Raw genomic sequence first — 17,290 nt, 5'->3', positions numbered from 1 at the left:
TTCTCGTACCTGTCTCGAAGGTTTGACCAGGCATTTTCAAACCCATCATTAGTCAGTGGAGATTTTTTGACTATTTCTAAGGCTTCACCCTGCGTACTTTGCCGCAAATAGAATAACTTTTCGACAGGCGTGATAGACTTACAGTCGATGTACACCGCGGTGAACATGTCCCTAAAGGACGGCCAAGAGAGATAGTCACCATAGAATATCTCCGTAGTACAAGCCGGCAAACGCAAACGGTGATCTGGTATTCTGCTTTCAAATGAACCTTGTGCCTGGTTAGTATTAGGCATTGTCGAGGTCAGAACAGTTTGGTTTAAAAATTTATGAGACAACTCGCCCATTTGAGCTGCGCAAACAATGTAAGCTTCCCTACATTGCTTAAAAATTGATGATGCCTCTATTTCCTCAATAGTCCCATCACACTCAACACAAAACTGCTCATAAGCAGCTCTAACTTTACTCCACAGCCCCTTAAACTCTTCCTGTCGAAGTTCTACAGTGAACATTGTATGTTCACTAGAGGGAATGGCAAAATACTCCTTTTCAAAATCTAAGAAAAGAGCGGCAAGCTTTTTGAATTTTAAGTATATTTTTGACTGCGACATTTTTTCAACTTTTTCAACCAATTTCAAACAAATTTACGACAAAATGTCTTTGCCAAACAAAAAATATAATTGTTCGAAATCGTTCAATCCACCGAAAATGTGATCAGTAAACAAGCAGTACTATGTTATTATTAAGTGCAGTGAAGCGCCTCGTTATTACAAGTCTAACTTTTCACTTAGATGGCACCTATCGACAGCAATGAACAACAACAAACAGCCCAGACAAATTTGAAAAAAGAAAAAACACAAAAACTTGCAATTTCAATTAAATCGCTGTCGCAAATTATTTATATATTTATTTTGCGTTTTTCCTCAATTTTGCTTGTTCACTTTTTAAAAATATTTTAATTTAATAAAATAATAAAAATGACTTGAAAAACAATAATAAGGAAAAATGAGAACACCAAAACACACAATCAACTAACAAGAAGGAGGCCAACGAGTTATCCACTGTTAGTTGTTAGTGTTTATATGTGAACAGTAAAAACCCAACAGCAAAACATCAATAAATAAATAAAACGCTGAAGACGCGATTTTCACCAACGTACGATTTAAACTTATAAATGCGACACGCAGATAAATAAAAAAAAGGAGAAATTGCAATGCAAAAAGTCCACAATGTTACAATTCTTGGTAGCAAATGACACAACTTCTTATTACAAGTCTCCCCTCTGACTTTCAACTCAAGAAGAGCACAAATTTCGGCAAATAACTATTCATGAATAGATTATCAAAACATGCACATAATCGCAAAAACGTATAAAATATTTTTGGTTTGCTTTAAAAATATTATCACTTCAATGATTGAAAAAATTATAACCTTTTCGACGAAAAAAAAAATTGTTAATTCAATTTGCCGTCTGTCCAACACAACAACACAAACTATAAGCGCAACACTAGCAACAATCTTTAAACGAATTTATTTCTAATTAATCACAACAGCGACCACTGCAATATCATTAAAATATTTACAATGTTTTTAATTATTTCCACTTGTTCAATTGCCTTTTAGTATTTTTTTATTATTAAATAAAAATTATTATTTTTCCAATTCCCGACGGAATAAAAAACCAAAACAAACTAAACAAAGAGCGAATAGGGAAGAAGAAGCACAACAGTGATAGTTGTTAGTGCTTTTCTCTCACAACGACGATCAGTTGAGCCGCGTTGCCAACCACGTATCGGAAGTATTAGGTGGTCGGCCAACAATACAATATTATTGCAAATGTATTAAATATTAATTTTAATAAAATTTCAATAAAACAAATGAAATTTATATTAAAATTAATGCAAATAAATACCTTTTTCCAAAATAAGGCAAATTTACTCCTCTTGCTCCATATCCGGCTCGAAGGACTATGTTTATCGTCGAAACTATTTGGGCAAAATCCCAACAACAAAATAAAGCGGCAGCTGGGGAGCAAAACTGGAGCCAACAAAGGAGAGGAAAAAAGGCACAACACTTGCAAAAAAGTAAAAAGAAACAAAACAATTTTCGATTTACCGAACGATATCGGGTTTAAAAAGGAACAATTTTCTTTTATTATATGTAAAAATTTACAAAATATTCCGAAACAGTTTGTAGAAAATTCAAGATTATTTTAAATTATAAATTTACAAAGAGCGATAGCGCCAAATATAAATACGCGCTCGAAACAACGAAACTCAACTATTACTTAATAATTTTAATCAAAAGCGTCTTCGCGCTAAAAGACCGAAATCAACTATATTTGTAACTTCAATTATTACAACAAAAACTGCTACCAGTGACATCTTCAAAGGGTGTTGCCATATAAAAATAGATCCTTCGACACAGGGTTACCAGATCGGTCCCGCCGCCCGCTCATCTGGGATTAACGGCGCTTCACGAACGTGAACATGAACATTTGACATTTGAAATTCTTAGTGGTCACCACACCTCTCCACCAAAAATTGTCAAGAAAGGTCGATGTATTGATAAAGCCCCCATATAACTGCACCTCCCGATTTTCAGTAATTTGATGATTTTAGCTACAATATTAAACCGAACAAGCAGTAATTTGACATTTGAAGTTCTTAGTGGTCTCCATCAAAAATTGTCAACATAGGTCCAAGTTCGGATATAGCTCCTATATAACGGTACCTCCCAATTTTTAGTAATTTGGCAATTTTAGCTACAATTTTTAACCGAACTAACTGTAATTTGACATTTGAAGGTTGTAGTGGTCACCACACATCTGCATCAACAATTTTCAACATAGCCCCAATATAACGATACTTCCCGATTTTCGGTACTTTGAGGATTTTACTTAAAATGTTTAACCAACGTAGGTCCATGTTTTGGTATAGCCCCAAAACAAACCTCCCGATTTTCCATACCTTATTAGCTTTATTTTTTGGACGAACTTTCTGTAATTTGAAATTTAAAAGCCTACAAAAATTCTGCAACAAAAATTGTTCATTTAAGTTCATATTTTCGTATAGCCCACATACCTTCGAACTAGCTGTTAATAACATTTGAAGTTACCACGTTATGTACAGATTTTCGGTATTTTGAGGATTCTAGCTAAAATTTTTAACCGAATTAGGAGTTATTTGACATTAAAGGCTCCCATCAAAAACTGTCAACATAGGTCCATGTTTTATTATAATCCCTATATAACGGTACCTCCCAATTTTTCGCCCACCAAAAATTGTCAACATACATAGCTAGATATAGGCACCATAAAAAAGGGCCTCCCGAATGAAGCATTTTATGTACATTATCTGACATTTTAACGTACCCACGTAAAGTTGGGGACAGGAATGAAAACTAATTATTCCATTTTAGTTCAGAATATTTTATGGTGGAGGGTATGAAAAGTTCGGCCCGGCCGAACTTAACGCTTTTTTACTTGTTTTTTTATTTTAGCGCTCAGTCCTTTCCTCTATAAATGTTGATGACGGGTTGGGTAGTCCGTATTACTTAAATGTGTTTTGAGGTAGTTTACACTAGCTTTTTGCTTCCACAGCAGCAAAAATGCAGTGAAATTACGTCTCCACATTGTCTTTGTGGGTAGATATGGAAGCTTTTTTTTCGGTTCATATGACATTGAGGGCTAGTGTAAACAACGCGTGTTGCGAAACAATTCAATAACTATTAAAAATTTTAAGAAACGATGAAACAATTTTGTCAATCATTTTTAAACCCTCCGGAGATGTCGCTTAGATTCTCAGTTTCGCCACATATTAAAACCATTTTCCGTTATGTCAACATGCCCTTTAAAGATCTACTGCTATTTACTGTACATTTTGTTAAATGTCACAATTTGTTGCGGAAATTGTGTTTATATCAGTTTATTAATTGGATTAAAATGTTTGGTAACTATTTGGGCTAACTAAATATCAACCACAGCTTTTTTGTATTGATAATTTTTTTTTTGTAGAATTTGACCTTTTGCCAACCACTGAATAACTGATGGCATCGCAGCAGAACTGAAATTGTTTGATAGCATTGGAAAAGTTTGCTAATGATGTTAGCTTGGAATTGCAAATTTTGTAGATAATTTTCAGAGGACAAAACGAAACGAAAAACGCATACAAATTTACAGTGAAATAGAGAGGATATTAATGCTTCCCAGGAATGATGTAGGAAAAACACAATCACTTTTGAAAATATACAGTTAAATTCATCAAAGGACTTTGTTCTAATTTCATGATAACGTTATTATCTACTCAAATAAGACCGAAATAAGAAGACCGAAAAAAAGAAGACACGTGTATCGGCGTTTTGAAAACTTACGTCGGGAAGTAACCTAAATAGGAGTGGCAAGTTCTGCCCATTTCTACAGGTTTTGAAATATTCGACATCAGATTCCTTGGAATCCTTGCATTTTAGGTATAAAGTGTCTTTGCCAATATTACTGACAACAATTCGGGGTATCTTTTTATGAAAAAAAGTTAAACCTCATGTGAGTCACTAAACGGGTTCTTTTTGGTCCGTTTTTTTCAAAAACGTTTAAAAACTCCTTTAAAATGTGATCGTATTAGGCCAAAATATTCTACAAAATTATTTGTCGTAAAATTTTACTATAGGTCCCCGAATACACCAAAACTCTAAATCGTACCTAAACGCCAGGAATCTGCCAAAAGTAAAATCACGTTTTAGGGTTAATGTTGTACTTTATCTGAGTTTGTTAAGTTTTGTCCCACAAAACTTCATTCTAGATAGAAGACGTCAAAGACAAAAATATTCTCTATCAAATTTCAATATAAGTCGCCGAATAAATGAAATATGTATTTACAATACATATCAAGAAAATATATACATCAAATTCGCCAACAAAACACCCAAATGTTTGTTGAGTAAATTTGTTTTGTTCTTTTTTCGGGTTGATGCATGAAAGTAAATGAAATTTAGTTTTAGACGAAAGTTGTTAAAAGAAGAAATATTCTGCACAAAATTTCACTGTATGTCCCAGAACAAACTATATATCTAAGTAAAACACTTTGTAAAGAAAATGGCGTTACAAAATTAGATATTATAGGTAAAAATTATTTGTTAAACTTTTAGACTCTTAATTAAAATTTATTCCATACTGAGTCAAAATCTCCTAAAATACTTCACTTTTTTGGATTGTGTCAAAAGAAGAAATGTTCCAAATCAAATTTCATTATGAGTCTCTTAGCAAAATAAATTAGTACCTCTAATATTTAACATCTCCAGAAGCTTTCGATTTTTATATATGATTTAGTTTTTATCCACATTTTGGTTATCTGCGGTCACAAAATATATTTTATTGATGTTTTTTATAATTTTTTCCCGCTAATAAATTAAAGTTGTTTCAATAAAATATTAAAACAACGACTATGGGATTAAGCCTGACTATTTTGAAAAACAAAATATTTTTTCTTTAAATGAGAATAAAAACCGCTATAACTTTTGCGCGCGTCGGCAAATTTTGTGAACACGAACGGATTTGAATCCGACATTTTTTCTTACTAAAAACAGTAGATGTGCTCGCAAAAAAATTTGTTTAAATTGTTTCAAATGGCAATTTGTTTTTTAACATATACAGATTTTCTTTGATGCAGAATATCAGAATATAGTACATGTCACTTCCTGGCGTGTAGGTATAATTTAGAGTTTTGATGTTTATCTCTGATGTATATCTATCACATTTTATATTTGATTTTAAAGATTTGTTAAAAAAAAAAAAAAACTGACCAAAAAGACCACTTTTATGACTCGCACGAGGGTTAATTTAATTTAAGAAAAATATTCCTCACATTCTTGTAAGTAAAGTTGCCAAAGACACCACTAAGTAATCTTAACTCAAATATTTCAAAAACTGTAGAAATGGTAGACGCTTGCATCCCTATTTTAGTTTCTTGGTTTTTTGGCAAAATTGATACCGATATTTCCTCGGTATGTAATGCAAATTTCATTTCTTTGGTGACTTATAGTGAAATGTAGCAAAGAACAGTTTTGTCTTTTACATCATTCTTCTAAAATGATGTTTTATATGACAATTTTGCCAAAAATCACATATTTCAGCAACGTACAAAGTAATTTAATTTTCAATGGAAAAATATTGCAGCAAAATGTTGTAAAAATCACAGTAAAATGTTTCAGCAAAATAATTCAAGAAAGACAAAAATAATTTGTTTCAATAAAAAATTTTCCATCAGCAAGAATTCAAAAGTTTTCAAAAAATTTTATAAGTTCGGCAGTTTTCATAACGTGGTGTAAATTCAGGTTAAATGTTAACCCTAAAATGTGTTTTTAATTTTGCATATTTCTGGAGTTTACTTAAGATATAGAATTTTGGTGTATTCTAGGACCTAAAGTAAAAAATGATGGCGAACAAATTTGTAGAATATTTTGATCACACAATCACATTTTATAGGAGAAGGACCAAAAAGACCGCTTTAATGACAGTCATCCAGGTTAGGTCTTAATCCATTCAGTTTTAGAGTTTTTGCCAGGTTTTTCATAAAATTGGCAATAGTGCATTGCCTGGAATGTAATTATAAAATCAATTTTGGAAAGCTATATAGTAATTACATAAACAAAAATTAAAAAAAAAATATAATTTAAAAAAATTAAGTTTCAGTGTTTTATTTAGAAATGCACTTAAAACTAGGAAATAATTTGTCGCTTAGCCTCAATAAATATATTCTTTCACATGATGGAATCTCTCAAATAAAACGCTTGCCGTTTAATTTTGCCACCATTTATAATTCAAATGCAAGCGTTTTATTTGAGAGATTCCATCATGAGAAAGAATATATTTATTGAGGCTAAGCGACAAATTATTTCCTAGTTTTAAGTGCATTTCTAAATAAATAAAAGACTGAAACTTAATTTTTTAAATTATATTTTATTTTTAACTTTTTAGTAAGTACATTTTTCTGAACACTGAGAACAAAATTATAGTCAATTTAGGCCGAAAATTAGATAAACACTTTAAAATGGCTGAAATCGTGTAGTATCGTTATATAAAGCCTATACCAAAACCTGGACTTATGTCCATAATTTTTGGTAAGGAAGTTTCTGTAAAAATGGGGACTCCAAATACCAAGTAACAGCCAATTCGGCCTCAAAATGAAGATAAAATCCTCATAATACTTGAAATCGGGTGGTACCGCTATAAGGGGGCTATACCAAAACCTAGACCTATGTCAACAATTTTTTATGGAGAAGTTTCTGTGCCATTGGGGACTCCAAATACCAAGTAACAGCCAATTCGGCCTCAAAATTAAGATAAAATCCTCATAATACTTGAAATCGGGTGGTACCACTATATGGGGGCTATACCAAAACCTGGACCTATGTCAACAATTTTTGGTGGAGAAGTTTCTGTGCCATTGGGGACTCCAAATACCAAGTAACACCCAATTCGGCCTCAAAATGAAGATAAAATCCTCATAATACTTGAAATGGGGTGGTACCGCTATAAGGGGACCACCGACGTAGCCAGGGGTGGGGCCGGGGGGCCCGGGCCCCCCCCGAAATGATTTTAGTTCCCATATGATATTAGCCTATGTTACACATTTTTTAATTTTTGAGTAAAATTTTAAACTGTTTTAAATTGTTCAAGAAATATGTAAAGTAGTTCGAAGCATTACAAAATATTGAAAATATAAAAAGTTAGGCTTTTTGAGCATTTTTATGCATAGTTCTTGTTAAGTTTTAATGTGTTGTTTAAGCGTTTAATCGGAATTTTAGGCTGACTGTGTTACCAAGTTCAGAACAATACGTTTATTTGTATTTATTGAACGTTTGTAACATATTAGGCCCAATACTTTGGCTTTTAAACAACATCCAGAAAAAACATTTTTGCGATATTTTGTTTTTGAAATTTTTTATAAGAGCAATTCAACAATAAAATGTAAAACCGTGGTTTTGAAATTCATAACTATTACAAATTCTTTATTATGTTTGAAATTTGCAATAAAAAACTATGTACATCAACCATTTTTTATGATATAATTTCTGTTCCACCGCAGTGTCGTAAATGTATATTGGACAAAAGGATTTTTCTGTCGAACTTTTATGTTTTGTTCGATCTTTCGAATGTTAATAAAATCAAGATTATTGAGCTTGAGGTCAATGTTTATATTTTACTAGCTGAATACATGAAATCGGCCGAAAATATATATAGGCGCTATATCCAAATCGGAACCGATTTCAATATGATTTGGCAAATTTATTTCTAGCCCAAATTCCTGCACACATCCAAAATTTGGAGACATTATCTGTTACCATGCTATAGATATTTGCATAAAAAATATAAATTTTTTTGGAAGTACCTCCGATTCTGATGCTATATCATGGATCAACGCGGAATTTAAGAAATTTTATAGCCTATGTTACCTTCAGGCCATGTAGTGATATACTCTGAAAATTTCAGGAAGATCGTTTCAGCGGTTTTTGAGTCCATAAACTTCACACAAACAAACGTACAAACATTTTTCTACTTTATATATATATTGATTTATTATTGCTCTGTTCCTGAACCTGCAAGAAGCTACTAGGTACGATAACATTTTTTCCATTATGTTGTCGAAGAAATTAGTAAAAAATAGTAGATTCTTGCAGTTCTGGAACAGACCATATATTATATTATTTCCAATATTTCAAAATTACAATGAATTTCATCTTCAGAGATTTTTCTGTCGATTAATCTTTAAATAAAACAAGAAGAAAAAAGTCATAGAAACCCACAGCAATTGTACTTTGGGAAGTACTTTCAATGGATGCACATTTCTAGAAATGTTAATTTTTCCTCCTTCGGTAAAGGACCTTGTGACGACAAACGAAATCTAAAAACTGATCGGAAACAGGTTCTTTTTCGACAAAATCTCAACAAGTACCACTCGACTTTGCGGACAGGAATATACCCTGAGCCTGTGTGAATTGAAACTTTCATCTATAGACAGATCGAATAGCGGCTATACAGCCAAAATCCTTAAACCCACAAACTATGCATTAGGAGATTTTCAGAAATTTGTAGCCATTTTCGGACGTATGAACTTGCAAACAAAATATGCATTTGTATCATTGATCACAAGTGTTGCAGAGGAGGTATGGAGAAATGGATCGGACCGACATAGTTCATTTTGGGCGTAGATCTTATTTTGGGAGTCATTTCTTTCAAAAGATATTGCGCCCACCAGTCTTTTCAATTCGCCACAGTATAATTTTCACCTTTTGACTCTTATGTCAGGAAATATGGACTTGCCCACGAAAAACATAATACCGCTCTAAACACAAGGAATACCTTCATTAAAAAAATTAAAGATCCTCGAGTATACCTAATACTGCACTTAAACAACTATTTCGAAGATTTGTGAGGGAAGTACCCCAGTATGGCCCATTTTCGAGCAAAAACTAAGTTTGGAAAAATATTACTAAATCCAAAGTTTGGACCAAATCTGTTGCTCCGTTCAAGAAAACTCGCGCATACCACTTTAGCTAAAATTCTTGAAAATTGGGGGGAAAATACCAGAAGAAGTGTTCCGAAAAGCACCATCTTCGAATTTTGTATATATAAGGCTCGCTGAAATATTGCGATAAACAAAGTTTAGACCAACGCAGTATCCGGTTCCAAAGTTGTCGTGCTCACTAGCCACTACATGATTGCGTTAGGGGTTCTTTACAGCTTTCAGGCCATTTTCTCTGGAAGTATAGACTTGCCTCTGAAAAATATGTACGGTAGTAATAGGAGCCCCGAGAACACTTGTTGCAAAAAAGCAATGCGTTTCCAGAGAGAGAGTTAAATAAAAATATTTATTGATTTATTTATTTCAAATTTTTTACTTATAACTAAATTATTAGCATAAAGGAAGTGAAGCCATGACCATTGAGGTCTTAAGCTTACACAGCTTATCCAGAGAGGTCTTAAACTGCAAGTTTGCCGAATGAGTAGATCGATCTTCGAAGCTCATCAAAATATCACTAAGGCCAAATATTGGACCGAATCGGTTGATCTGTTGGAGAATTATCGTGCTCTTCAGGCGGCTACCCAGACGAACGGATATAGCTAAGTCGACTTCAAGTTTTCTGAAACAGATTTCTTCCAAACACACAGAGTATAAAAAATTAAGATTGGGAAAAATTGTGTTTATGGATTTTTGCTAAAAGAATGTATAGACCTTGGATAGGGCGACATAATTTCATTTTAAAAGAAGTTAAGACTGGATTCCAGAGTTTCCCTTGTTCCTGATAAGTTTATGAGAAGATCCAGAATTTCTATAAGAGAAGTCCGACGATTGGACGCCAAAATTAGTCTATTGACAGATGCACGATTTAGCGACAGAATTTGTCATTTACATAACCGCGATTAGGTGCTAGAATTTCTTGATGGATAGCCTAACTATTGCTCAGCATTAGTTCTCGGCCTTCAGAAATTCTTTGTGATAAGTAGACATCGGATTTTTGCTTATTTTTAGAAATTATAATGTTATGATATTTGAAAATTAAATGATATGATATTTCTAAGGTTTTCCGATTATATTCGATTTCTTTTGGTCTTACCGAAGTGATATCACTGAATTTCATAACATTCACTGTAGATGTGAATTATTTGATAAATGATACGCCCAAAAATATATGGGATTATTAATTGTGACATATTGTCAAAAAGTTCTAAAGACAAGATAAAAATGGCCAAGAAGTCTTACACTATTTGAATTAAAAAATTGTAATGAAAATTATTTCATCAATAGAATAAGTCTGAAATAAGGTTTACATCTTTGCTAAATAAGACATTTTCGCTAACATGAACTTTCAAAATTTTGGTCAGGTGGTAATTCAGTGATATCACTTCGGTAAGACCAAAATAAGGAGTATACAATCGGAAACCCTTAGAAATATCTTAAGGTTTAACTTTTTTGTTTACATGGAATACTGAGGACCTTTCCTTTGTTTCCTACTTCACAAACGTTCAAAATCACGGCCTTAATTTTCTACTCCAATTTTATTGAGTAATTTATGGAAGGAAAATGAGATTAGAAGAGAATTGATTTATGCAGAGGGAACGTTCGAATATCATGACGTTATCTAGTAGTATTTTTTATATTTACAGGAATATTTAGGAGTTATATAAATAAAGGAAAAAACGCCGAGACACGTGTCTTCTTTTTTGTCTTTTATCACGCTGCCGTGTCAGAATATGGTCAATTTCGGAAATTCAATCGTTGCTATTGTCATAAAGAAACCGATTGTACTTATTTGGTGTCCAATCGTAGATCTTATCGCAAAGAATTTCTGAAGGCTGATAGTGGTTTTCGTGAAAGAAAACTAATGCTGAGCAATAGCAAGTCTATCCATTATGAAATTCTAGCACCCAATCGCAGTTTAAGACCTCTCTGGATAATTAGTAAATATGGTTTCACTTCCTTTATGCTAATAATTTGGTTATAAATAAATAAACGCTTTGCTTTTTTGCAACAAGCGTTCTCGGGTCCTCTATTACTACAGTACAAGTTTTTTCAGGGGCAAGTCCATACTTTCAGAGAAAATGGCCCGAAAGCTGTAAAGATCACATACGGCACCTACCATATGCACACTAGGGTTATGACTTTTTGACATTTTTTCTCAAAAATGATTTCCTGTAGAAGGGATGAATGAACTTTTGCCTAATAATCACTACGCTATCGTTTATTCCATTGAAATATAAAAAAAAATCACGCACAAATTGATTTTAAAAATATAATTTTTTGAAAAAATATATGACATGAAAAAAAATTTTTTTTTTCAAAAATTATTTTTGTTGCACTAATGAATAAATATAAGCCTACTAATAACTATAATAATGTTTATTTCATTCAAATATTGAAAAAGGTCATGCACAAACCACTTTGAACAAATTTTAAATTTTTTGTTTTTTGTTAAAAAATTATATCCTTAAATAAAAGCGTTTACGACATTTTTACGATTCTCAGAATTGAAGAAAATTAGTGAGGAATAAATGTTATGTCAGTTTAGTTATCTCATGTGACTCTAAAGTTTATTTTCAATTGTATATCTGCTTACATTGACTTCAAAAAATTGTCCATAATTTTGATAAATTCAAATGTTAAAATCATTTTGTGCGAGAAGTTTTTTCACCGAATCACCTTATAATTATGATTTTATGTAATCTTATGGCAAAGCTCATCACGCTATGATACAGGGATATGAGTTTGTAAAAAAGTCATAACCCTAGTGCACACGACAACTTTCGAACTGGATACTGCGTTGGTCCAAACTTTGTTTATCGCGATATTTCTGCGAGCCTTATATAAATTTCGAAGATGGTTATTTTCGGTCTACTCCTTCTGGTATTTTCCCGCATATTTCATGAATTTTATCTAAAGCGGTATGTGCGATTTTTCTTGAATGGGGCAACAGATTTGGACCAAACTTTTGATTTAGTATAATTTTGTGCACATTGGTGAAGAACTGAATGACTGGTGGGCGCAATATCTTTTAAAAGGAATGACCCCCAAAATAATATCTACTTCCAAAATAAACTTTGTTGGTCCGGTCCATTTCTTCGGGTACCTTCTCCGCAACATTTGTCATCAATAATGATCTGGTGGTCTGTAGGAAAAATTGGGCCCATATTCATGTATTATCATCCAAATCTGAAAAGTGTGCAAAGTTTTAGTCCGATTGGTCAACTGTAACTGTGTCAAAATTGATTTACCAGATTTGAAATGTAATTTAAATAAAACACCGTTAAAACACTATAAAATGGACCAATATTGGTTTTGATTTCATATTCATGTATTGTCATCCAAATCTGAAAAGTGTGCAAAGTTTTAGTTCGCTTGGTCAATTACAACTGTGTTAGAAATGAGTTACCACATTTGAAAAGCAAAATACCGGAAATCGGGTGGTACCGTTATATGGGGGCTATAGGAAAACATGGACCCATATTGATTTTGGTTTCATATTCACGTATTGTCATCTAAATCTGAAAAGTGTGCAAAGTTTTACTTCGATTGGTCACCTGCGACCGTTTTAAAAATCAGTTACCAGATTTGAAAAGGGGGTTAAGTTAGACACCGTAAAAACACGGTAAGAATGGACCAATATTGGTTTTGATTTCATATTCATGTATTGTCATCCAAATCTGAAATGTGTGCAAATTTTAAGTTCGATTGGTCAACTGCAACTGTGTGAAAAATTAGTTACCAGATTTGAAAAGCAAATTAGATAAAACACTGTAAAACAGTGTAAAAATGGACCAATGTTAGTTTTGGTTTCATATTCGTGTATTGTCTTCCAAATCTGAAAAGTGTGCAAAGTTTTAGTTCGATTGGTCAACTGCACCCGTCTTAAAAATGAGTTACCAGATTTGAACTAAACACACACCAAAGCAAGTTCAATAAAACACTGTAAAAACACTGTAATAATTATTATATTTATTTCAAAAAATTTCTTTATGAATTTTAAAAGTTCTTGAATAATCCGCTTTTATGATTCTGCTGCTACAAAATTTATACAATATAACGATTTATTTCAAATCGAATTCTTAAGACGAAAAGTAATCAGTAAAATTAAGCACAATTATTGCCTCTGAAAATCTCTTTAAAAATTGTTGTGTGCCAAATGTGTAGCTTACTGTTTCTTGCAACTTTATTTATCCTCTTCCTCATTAACATTATTATTTAGAAATAATAATAAAATCAGATTTCAAAACACAGAACATTTCTTCTAATGAAGAAAATGGAATAATTACTCCTTTTCACTCAGATGGGAATAAACTCATTAATTTCTTCTAAGTAACACAATTTCTAGGAATTGAGTTGAAATCAGATTCCTGGTTTATTCTAGTTCATTATAGTTTTAATGAATTCCTAAACGATAATAATGATGATGAAAAAGAGTACTAATGTTACGCTGCCCTACAACAACATAATTTGATTGTGTACTGCTTTCAAAGTTTCTCAATAAAATCTTTGGTTGTTATGCTGCCCAATGAAATCATTGTGTTTGAGTGTGGTCTGTAGGTGTCAAATTTGTGACGCCTACTTTCATTTCTATTTAGATTTTTATTATTCTTTAACCCAGATATTAACTTTATGTTCTGGATCTGATATTTACTTTATGTCATTTCTTTTTGCATTGTCTCATTTTCTTTTCTTTTCGCTAAACATGCCACACTTTAATTTCCTTTCGCTTTTCGATTGTTGATTGTGTCCTTAACAAACAAAAAATAAAATCCTCTTCCACTATTTCCATGGCTACAGACGGCAGATATTTTTTCTTTTGAAATTTGAGTAGCAAAAAGTGTCGCATAACTTGGGTGCTGAGTTTAGGTTTAAATCCAACAACTTGTTATGTTTAAATAAAATACAATGTGTCTGCAGTAGTAATTTGGAAATTTGTAGGCATTTGAAAAACCATGGCCTTTAACCTCTCGAAATAAGGCGGTTACAAAAAAAAATCGTTTGATTAGTCCATAACATTTATTTTAACAACACATGATTTTGCTTTTTAAGAATAGTTAGAAAGCCCAGCCGAGGCAATGGTGTTATTTTTTAAGAATATTAGCAGCGAACCAGCTGAGCTGCCTAGGTAGCAGGAGCCTCCCAGACGTCAATACTTATACAAATCTAAGGACAACAAGTAAAAAGTCGTTAAGTTCGGCCAGGCCGAACTTTTTATACCCTCCACCATAAAAAGTCTTAATTAAAATGGAATAATTAGGGTCCTTTCACAATTTTAGGTGTAACAACTTTTCGACAATGGTGAGTATATTAAAAACCCCGAAAAACAGATGCGCCGTGAGTCGAACTTCCACGTTATCGCGTAATGAAGTTTTTGCAAAAGACCCTGTAAGCCATCATGAATTAGCATTATATCTTTGTTTGTTGTTTTTGTAGGGCACTTAAGCAACAAGAACAAATATATAACGCTAATTCCTGATGGCCCACAGGATCTCTAACAAAAATTTCATCACGCCATAACGCGGAAGTTCGACTCACGGCGAATTTGTCCTTCGGGGTTCATAATATACTCACCAAGGCCTTTCTTAACCAAGAGGAATTTTTCGTGCCCCAGACTTTCACCTCCATTTTGTTGCACAGTGTTATCTAATCTAAAAAATGTGTTCAGCTAGGTGAAAGGTACCACCTACGGGGCTATATCAAAGAGTCAAACTATCTTTACATTTTTTGGCGGAAAAGTTTTATAGCTGCTGGGAACTTCAAGTGTCAAATTGAGGGTATGGACCCATATTGACGAATTTAAGTGAAGAAATTTCGTGACCACTGAAAATTCCCGAAAATCGGGAGGTAAAGTTACATGGACCTATGTTGACGATGTTTCGTTGGAGATGTTTTATGTCCACTGAGAACTTTAAATGTCAAATTACAGCTATTTCGGTTAAAAACTGTAGCTAAAATTCTCAAAATACCGAAAATCGGCAGCTACCGTTATATGGGGGCTATACCACAACATGGACCTATGTTGACGATGTATCGTTGGAGATGTTTTATGACCACTGAGAACCTCAAATGGCAAATTACAGCTAGTTCGGTTAAAAATTGTAGCTAAAATTCTCAAAATACCGAAAATCGGAAGGTACCGATATATGGGGGCTATACCAAAACATGGACCTATATTGACGACGTTTCGTGGAGATGCTTCATGACCACTAAGAACCTTAAATGACAAATTGCAGCTAGTTCGGTTAAAAATTTTAACTAAAATGTTCAAGGTAAAATGCTCGAGGTTCGGGTTTAAGGGGGCCATACCAAAACATGGACCTATGTTGACGATGTTTGGTGGAAATGTTTCATGACCACTGAGAACCTCAAATGTCAAATTGCAGATAGTTAGGTTACAAATTGTGGCTAAAATTCTCAAAATACCGAAAATCGGGAGATACCGTTATATGGGGGCTGTACCAAAACATAGACCTATGTTGACTATTATTTTTGAATAGACAAAATTGTAGCGACAATTCTCAAAATACCGATCATTACAGATAGTTCGGTTAAAAATTGCAGCTAAAATGCTCAAAATATCGAAAATCGGGAGGTACCGATATATGGGGGCTATACCAAAACATGGACCTATGCCCATATCCTTTGGGATATAAGTTTGTTGATCACTAGGAACCCTAAGTGCCAAATTATAGCTAATTCGGTCTGCAAATGTGGCGAAGAACGTCAAAATACCTCAAATCCGGAAGTACCGTTATATGGGGGCTATACCAAAGAGTGGACCGATATAGCCCATCTTCGAACTTGACCTGCCCTCGGGTGCAAAATTTCAGCACTCTATCTCAATTATTGCGGACGCTAGAGTGATTACAACAGACGGACAGACGGACATGGCTAGATCGTCTTAGAATTTTATCCTGATCAAGAATATATATACTTTATAGGGTCGCAAATGATTAGTTCGATGTGTTACAAACGGAATGACAAACTTAATATACCCTCCATGCTATGGTGGAGGGTATAAAAATTGATTTCTTAATTACTTCGAGGAGTACTAATCAATATAATATCTAATGGCAAACACTAGCTCTCCATCAAAATTCAGCTTTGTGGGAATTTTTGCTATTTCAGTGTCTATTTTGACTGGGATAGGTTTTAGATTTTAATTCAATCTCATAGAGTAGAAGTTATGGTGACGTTTTTATGTTTCGCAGACAGGTGCGTATAATTGTTATTAGTTATTAGGTTGCTTGGCAAAAACCTTGTAACTTTGAAAGATCGCAACCGATTTGAAAAAGTAAAAACGTTTTCGAAAGGCTCAAGTCATTTTAATGGTTGACCGTCACCTGAACGGAATGGTTGATGGAAAATCACAGCAATATGACTTATATGGTAATGTGCAATTCGTTTCCCTACATTCACCACTATTTAATTAATTAGTAAATATTGTTATACTACCTCTGGAAGGACCATCCATCAAAACCTTCAATAAACCACCCAATGTTGCTCTTTACTATCACTCACCATGCAAATAAAACAAAATATAAATTAATTAGTTACAAAGTAATTAATGCTAATGTTCAAATGCTCCTGCCACCAACATTTCAAACATCTGTCAATGTTGCTGTCAATTAGTTCTTTGATGAGTTGAATGTAACAAATATACCGGTCATTGTCACGGTACACTAAATAACCAAAATGGGATATTTTATACAGACAATTCCATTTGTGATTATTATAGGGGGATGTGTAAAACCTGCAAACCGTACAAGTTTTTA

Source organism: Musca autumnalis, unplaced genomic scaffold (genome assembly GCF_047663935.1).
Source record: "Musca autumnalis isolate F117 unplaced genomic scaffold, ASM4766393v1 scaffold_3, whole genome shotgun sequence".
Taxonomy (NCBI): domain Eukaryota; kingdom Metazoa; phylum Arthropoda; class Insecta; order Diptera; family Muscidae; genus Musca; species Musca autumnalis.
Note: the sequence above shows the minus strand (reverse complement) of the source record.